Source organism: Bison bison, unplaced genomic scaffold (genome assembly GCF_000754665.1).
Source record: "Bison bison bison isolate TAMUID 2011002044 unplaced genomic scaffold, Bison_UMD1.0 scf7180017864390, whole genome shotgun sequence".
Lineage (NCBI taxonomy): Eukaryota > Metazoa > Chordata > Mammalia > Artiodactyla > Bovidae > Bison > Bison bison.
The window spans coordinates 6,088,626-6,096,681 of record NW_011494962.1 but is presented as its reverse complement, the minus strand read 5'-3'; the positions used below and the strand labels follow the sequence as shown (position 1 = coordinate 6,096,681).

Below are 8,056 nucleotides of genomic sequence, written 5' to 3'. Positions count from 1 at the left end.
TTTTAAAGAAAAAGATTGATGAAAGAGGAGTTGATTATTGGTAAACTTTTAGAGGACTGATTTCTTTATCTTATTCTTTTAGGCAATCTTTTTAAAATTTATTTATTTTTAATTGGAGGATAATTGCTTTACAATGTTGTGTTGGTTTCTGCCATATATCAACATGAATCAGCCATAGGTATACATGTGTTCCTTCCCTCTTCAACCTCCTTTCCACCTCCCACCCCATCCCATCCCTCTGGGTTATCACAGAGCACAGGGTTGAGCTCCCTGTATTAAACAGCAACTTCCCATTAGCTATTTATTTTACATATGGTAATATGTATATTTCAGTGCTATTCTCTCAATTTTTCCCTAATAGCCCAGTTGGTAAAGAATCCTCCTGCAATACGGGGACCCTGGTTCGATTCCTGGGTCAGAAAGATCCCCTGGAGAAAGGAAAGGCTACCCAATCCAGTATTCTGTCCTGGAGAATTCCATGGACTGTATATATAGTCCAAGAGTAGGACGTGACTGAGCGACTTTCACTTCATCACTTCCTGTTCCCGCTGTGTCTGTAAGCCTGTTTTCTATAGACATTTAATCATTTTATAAAAATAATTTCATTTGTTTATTTAGGCTGTGCTGGGTCTTCATTGTGGTGCATGGAGAGTGCCTGGCCTTCACTAGTTTGGTACATGGGCCTAGTTGCCTCATGGCATGTGGAATCCTCCCAGACCAGGGATCGAATCTGTGTCCCCTGCACCGGCAGGCAGACTCTCAACCACCGAACCATCATGGAATTCAGTTCAGTTCAGTTCGTCACTCAGTCATGTACAACTCTTTGTGACCCCATGAACCACAGCACCCCAGGCCTCTCTGTCCATCACCAACTCTCAGAGTCCACCCAAACCCATGTCCATTGAGTGAGTGATGCCATCCAACCATCTCATCCTCTGCCATCCCCTTCTCCTCCTGCCCTCAATCTTTCCCAACATCAGAGTCTTTTCAAATGACTCAGCTCTTCAAATCAGGTGGCCTAAGTATTGGAGTTTCAGCTTCAACATTAGTCCTTCCAATGAACACCTAGGACTGATCTCCTTTAGGATGGATTGATTGGATTTCCTTGCAGTCCAAGGGACTCTCAAGAGTTTTCTCCAACACTGCAGTTCAAAAGCATCAATTCTTTGGCGCTCGGCTTTCTTCACAGTCCAACTCTCACATCCATACATGGAAAAACCATAGCCTTGACTAGACGGACCTTTGTTGACAAAGTAATGTCTCTGCCTTTTAATATGCTGTCTAGTTTGGTCATAACTTTCCTTCCAAGGAGTAAGTATCTTTTAATTTCATGGCTGCAATCACCATCTGCAGTGATTTTGGAGCCCCCAAAAATAAAGTCAGCCACTGTTTCCACTGTTTCCCCATCTATTTGCCATGAAGTGATGGGACCTGATGCCATGATCTTAGTTTTCTAATGTTGAGCTTAAAGCCAACTTTTTCACTCTCCTCTTTCACTTTCATCAAGAGGCTCTTTATTTCCTCTTCACTTTCTGCCATAAGGGTGGTATCATCTGCATATCTGAGGTTATAGATATATCTCCCGGCAATCTTGATTCCAGCTTGTGCTTCTTCCAGCCCAGAGTTTCTCATGGTGTACTCTGCATATAAGTTAAATAAGCAGGGTGACCATACACAGCCTTGAAGTACTCCTTTTCCTATTTGGAACCAGTCTGTTGTTCCATGTCCAGTTCTAACTGTTGCTTCCTGACCTGCATACAGGTTTCTCAAGAGGCAGATCAGGTGATCTGGTATGCCCATCTCTTTCAGAATTTTCCACAGTTTATTGTGATCCACACAGTCAAAGGCTTTGGCATAGTCAATAAAGCAGAAATAGATGTTTTTCATGGAATCCCTGGACATTTAATCTTGATCAATGTATTAATCCACTAGTTAAGCAAACCATTCTGCTTGTGCCCTTTCATATACATTTCCAGTACTGAGGCCCTGGGCTTGCTGTCCGTCAGTTCTGGGTGTTGGTCTGCCGTCTTGTTCGCCCACTGCTAAACCTCTCCTGGTCCCCTGCCTATGCCCCTCTTCTCTGAGCCCTTCTCTCAAGTTCCTCCAATACATAGAATGCTCTGCCTGCATCCAAGTTCTTAAGCTAGGGTCCCTCTTACCTGCATGTGTCTAGCCATCAGGTTCACGTAGTGGCATACTCGGCCCATTAGCATGACAGGCATGACACGCAACTACTGCACTGTTTACCTGTCACTTGGATTTCTTTTCATTCTCGGTCCCACCCTCCCAAGTCTGTTCTAAGGCTCCTGGCATTTAGTGGGGCTTGAAAAAGCCCTAGAGGGCAGTTTACTCTGAGAAATGATATGTCTTTGTGGGGGAAGGTCTGGACCTTCTTTCTGGAATATCATCATCATGACCAGAACCAAGAAGTTTGTCAGAATCCTCCTTGCTGTGACCTACCGCAGTAGAGTAAGTTTGTGTCCAACTGTAAAAGAAGCATTTTTCCTTTCCAGAGGCAACCTGACAAGGCTGGGCAGAAGAGTTGAAGGAATAAAGTGATGAGTTGGTCTTGGGCAAGTATAATTCACAATAGATGTCAGAACCCCTTTCTCGTTTGCTATAAATTATTTACTCCTCTAAACATTGTACCGTCTCACTTCCCCTCTGATGAAGACTGTTGATGAAACACAGAGGTTTACTTCCACTTCTTATGTCCTTCATAGTCGTCACTGCTATTTGGATTATGAGCCAGAGACCAAATCCTCCAATGATTCTGACTCCTGTAGAACCTGAATGGTTGGAAGCAAGTGTGACGTTGTCTGAGGCAGAAACGGGTGATTCGTTAGGCTGAGCCTGGGTTATGCCTCTTTAAAAGATGCACACTACAGAATTGCTCCTCAGAGTGAGTTTCTTAGACAGTAATTAGAACACCTAGAACATCTCTACATTTTTTTCCTATTGGGTTGATAAATTCAGTTCAGCTATCTGATATGAATCAGCCCCTGTGGCCTAATGGATAAGGCACTGGCCCCTTAAGTCAGGGACTGTGGGTTTGAGTCCCACCTGGGGAAGAAGGAGTTGTATTTTGGGCTTCCCTAATAGCTCAGTTGGTAAAGAATCTGCCTGCAATGCAGGAGACCCCAGTTTGATTTCTGGGTCAGGAAGATCCCCTGGAGAAGGGATAGGCTACCCACTCCAGTATTCTTGGGCTTCCCTTGTATCATCTGATATGAACATTATCCAGATCTTGATCTCCAAATCTGATTGATTTTCCATGTGTGTTTACTCAGGTATCTCACTATTAACACCAAACTCCATAAGGTTAAAATGGAACATGGAGTCCCTGCCTTTCCACAAATCAATTCTGCATTCCACCTCTCCCTGATACTCTTATGAACAAAGTTTTAATTGTCTAAGCTGACAGTTTTGAGGCTCTCCTCTTCCTTTTTTGCACTACCTTTTAAAACTTCCTTTCATCTCTTCCTTTTGTTTATTTCTTTTATTATATTGCACACCCAGGCTTTTGCCATCACACTTAGCAATCATTACAACAGCCCTTTACTCCTTTTCCCTGTCTCTTACTTGATTCTTTGTTTCGTCAATGATGGTTTAAATTGTTTAAAAACACCACTTATGTGAATAACGAAAAATAAATAAATAAAAACACCACTTTGCTCCTGTTAGATTCTATCTGTACAATGATTTACCGTGATCAATTTCTAATGTGTCAAATCCAAATACAGTCAAGTCCCCTACATATGAATCTTCAGGCTGCAAACTTTCAAAGATGCGAATGCATTCACATGTTCAATTATGTTGTTAGTGCATATGTCTGGCAATACATTGTCACGTGTGTGCTTCCTCTACAAGTGGCTGTGCTTTTGTGTACCTAACTGTAGAGTACTGTATAGAGTACAGCGGTATAGGATCTTTATAGATAGAATTGAATCCAGCAAGGAACCAGAACCTGGGCCATCAAAAACAGGTGTGAGTGAAATTTCAACTTGCCCTCTGTCTCCTATTGCTGACGATCCTTCAGCTCCACCATCTCCCATCTCCCACCTCCTCTCCTTCTCCAGCCAGTAACTCTTCCTGCCTGTATTATCAACCTATCACAGTACAGTACTGTATAGCTGAATGTGTTAGTTGGGTACCTAGGCCACCTTTGTTGAACTTATAAACATGCTCTTGGAATGGAACTCATAGTATGTAGGGAGTTTACCGTATGCTAAGTGTTAAGGATCCTACATACTTTGGCCACCTGCTACCCGTCACCACCATCTTTCCTGCACAGACATGCTGTCCTCATAAAGCCAGTCTTCTTGCTGACCATTACACAGGCATTACTCTTTCTCAACTCATGTATTTCTCAACCCTCAGTGTGTTCTTTCTGCTCTTCTGATCACCTTAAAGAAAAAGCCTTACCTTCTCCTTCAAGGCTTATCTGATGACTGTCTCTTGAGGCTCTGTCCCTTCTCTGACCTTCTCTCACCCTTAACTATTTCTTATGTGATCTGTGTGAGTGAAGTCCTGATTCCACTGGGTCCTTTAAGAACTGCGGTCATGTGTAATAAATTATTTTGTCTTCATTTTGATCTAGCCATGCGTAGGGATGCAATAAATCTTACCTGTTGACAGAATTAAAACCTAAGTCAAGATTCATTAACCAGAGGTGTTAGGATTTAAGCATCAAGTAAGATCAGACACGTCGGCATTGAATTTTGACATTCTCTGCCTTTGTATGGTGATTATATTTGTAAAAAGTCATCAGCTCTCAGGGGCAGAGTGAAAGACTGTTGTGAATTAGAAGTATTTTCAGTGACCGAAGAAATAAGACTTAGATACTGGAATACATGTTTCCTCTGGTCTGGCTGAGAATGTGGATGCAGGTGATGAGTGTATCCTTAGGAAAATATCCAAAGGATCTGGAACCTCTAACAGCCAAGTAACATTTTTTTTTTCCTTCCTCAGGTGGTATATGAGGCAATAGATCATTCCAAAATCACTGTTCCCATTATTTCTGCATCTTTTTCTGAAAGACATCATGCATTCTATGATGCATGGTCAATGAGAAATATTCACAAGAAACCTGCTTGAAAATACTTATGATCTCTGTGGTAGGGATATTTTCCTAGATAAACTGGGGAGAAATTCCACCCTGCTATTCTGAAGAAAATAAAGAAAGTTATCACAATATTTCATAAGTGGAGGTGTAAGGAGTGACTTCTAATTAAATTTCACTACTCAGGACGACATCTGCTCCAGCGAAAGTGAAAGTCACTCAGTTGTGTCTGACTCTTTGTGACCCCATGGACTATACAGTCCACAGAATTCTTCAGGCCAGAATACTGGAGTAGGTGGCTATTTCTTTCTCCAGGTAGCCATTCCCTTCTCCAGGGGATCTTCCCAACCCAGGGATAGAACCCAAGGCTCCTGCATTGCAGGTGGATTCTTTACCAGCTGAGCCACAAGGGAAGCCTCATTTGCCCCAGGGGATGTATTAAAATTTTAGGACTGTATTGGGCTATATAGTAACTGCTAGCCACATGTGGCTACTGAATGCTTGACATCTGGCTAATCTAAATTGAGAGATGCTATAAGAGTAAAATACAGACTGGACGTCAAAGACTTTATTTTAGTATGAAGCAAGAACAACAATATCTCATTAACAGTTCTTTATACTGACTACATATTGGAATGAAACTATTTTGGATTTACTGGTTAAGTAAAGTATATTAAACTCAACTTCAGCTATTTCTTTTTACTGTTTTGTAGTGTGGCTCCTAGAAATTTAAAATTACATAAGTGGCTCTCACCATATTTGAATTGGATAATGCTGGGTTAGAACATTCCTTCCTGTTTGGTAGAGAAGTTTGCAAATTCTTGGCAGAAACTGGTCAGAGGGTCCCCCTGCTGCTGTGTCTCTTCTCATGAGAAGGCAAGGTCAGCTCAGCCCAATAGCCTAGGATGGCTGAGAACAGTAGTCTTGAACTTTTTGGGCACTAATGATCGGTTTCGTGGAAGACAAGTTTTCCCTGATCTGGGGCAAGGGTGGGGTGGGAGATGGTTTTGGAGTGGTTCAAGTACATTGCATTTATTGTGCACTTTATTTTTGTTATTATGATGGTGGTTTAGTCCCTAAGTTGTGTCCAAGTCTTGCAACCCAGTGGACTGTAGCTCTCCAGGCTCCTCTGTCCATGGAATTTCCCAGGAGAGAATACTGGATTGGGTTGTCATTTCCTCCTCGGGGGATCTTCTTGACACAGGGATTGAAACCACGTCTACTGCATTGGCAGGCAAATTCTTTACCATTGAGCCACCAGGAAAGCCTCTCTATTATTATTACATTGTGATATATAATGAAATAATTATACAACTCACCATAATGTAGTATCTGCGGGAGCCCTGAGCTGGTTTTCCTGCAACTATGGAGGGCACAACCTGGATACTCTGCACGCACAGTTCACTAGGGTTTAGACGTATAGCCTCTAGAACTTTGAGAAAATATATTTCTTTTGTTTAAGCCACACAGTCTGTGGTATTTTGTTTTGGCAGCCCCAAAATTTGCTAATACTTTGTACAATGAGGCTATTTTGTACTAATACAGTCTCTTCCAATTCAATCTAGTTAACAAAGGGGAGAGATATGAAGACTTTGTTAATGTTATGAAGAGTAAATGAGCTTTAATTTAATGTATACAAGACACTGTATATAACAAAGAGTCATGGACATACTAGTTACGGAAGATCTGGTTATCATTTTCTACCTAAATGATATTTTAAAATTTTTTAAAAATTCCTCTTCTCCATATGTCTGATGTCTTTTGGTTTAAAATAATTTCAAAATCCATGACATTTGATTTGTGAATCTATGGACACAGAGAAAAGAGACAGACATGCTATTTTTACAAAATGGGATGTAGATACACAGCTGTTTGTTTTTAATTTTTGGCCACACTCTGTGGCATGTGGGATCTTAGTTCCCCAACCAGGGATCGAACCTGCACCCTCTGCGTTGGAAGCGCAGAGTCTCAACCACTGGACAGGCAGGGAAGGCCCACAGCGTTGTTTGTTTTTAAATACTCTCAGCATTGCAAGTGTTATATTGGACTGCTTTGCCCTCTCTTTCCTTCTCATCTCTCCCCTTCAATGCCACTCCTGTTTGAGTTGGGAATCCAACCTAATTTTATAGGAAATGAAGTACCAGGCACAGAACATGGACTGAATGGAGAGCCATGATGCTCTCCCTCCCATTTAATGTAGGATTGGTTATGAGAGGTTCACGATACTGGATCTCTGGGGAGTGAAGTGACCTCTAGTGAAGTATGAGCAAGTATTTGATTCTCATTCTCTGCTCCAGCACAAATCTCTTTCTTTCCTCGGGAATTCCAAAGGGAGTCAGGTATAACATTCAGCCTTGGATCAGAATGGAAGATATTTATTGCCTAAAATCCATCTATCTCTGACAGTTATTATATTGTTTCTTAGTTTAATGTGACCCATTTGTTTAGCTGCTGATTGAATTATGTTAATGAGGCTAAGATGCTATCCATGAAAGCCAACTGGTTTTATTCTGTTTGTGTTTTACACCTTTAAAATTAGTGAGTCGTTTTACAAATGTGTGACATTGAAGATATGGAGAATTCAATAGAAAAACATTGTAAAAAATGACTGACATGGCAAAATCTATTTTCAGTCCTCAGCCTGACTGACAGTAAATTGCTACCATCCTCTTCACACAAAAGTTGGTCTTTAACATTTATAGTATAGTAAGTCTTTGAAATCTATTTTTATTTTCCTCAACTCAAGTCTTCTACCTTAAGCAGTGTAAACCGTAGAACTTGGCCAAAGAAAACATATGTGACTTAAGCAGTTAAAGCTGCATAAGTTACGTTCAACTTGGTTAAAAACAACATCTGCAGAAGAGAGCACTCTTTGAAAGGAAAAAAAAAAAAAAAAACCCTAAGGGTGAGTTAAGATTGATATGCCATGAAATTAAATAGAGGAAAATGCTTATTAAAGAAGACACTTTTGTTAGATCTGACATTTCTCAGGCC

At 41.1% G+C, this 8,056-nt stretch overlaps 1 protein-coding gene across 4 annotated transcripts in view; it reads right to left on the bottom strand.

Moving 5' to 3' along the window:
* Nucleotides 1-8,056, bottom strand: part of PTPRO (protein tyrosine phosphatase, receptor type, O) — a 257,373-nt gene that overhangs the window by 57,243 nt on the left and 192,074 nt on the right. The window lies entirely within an intron of this gene.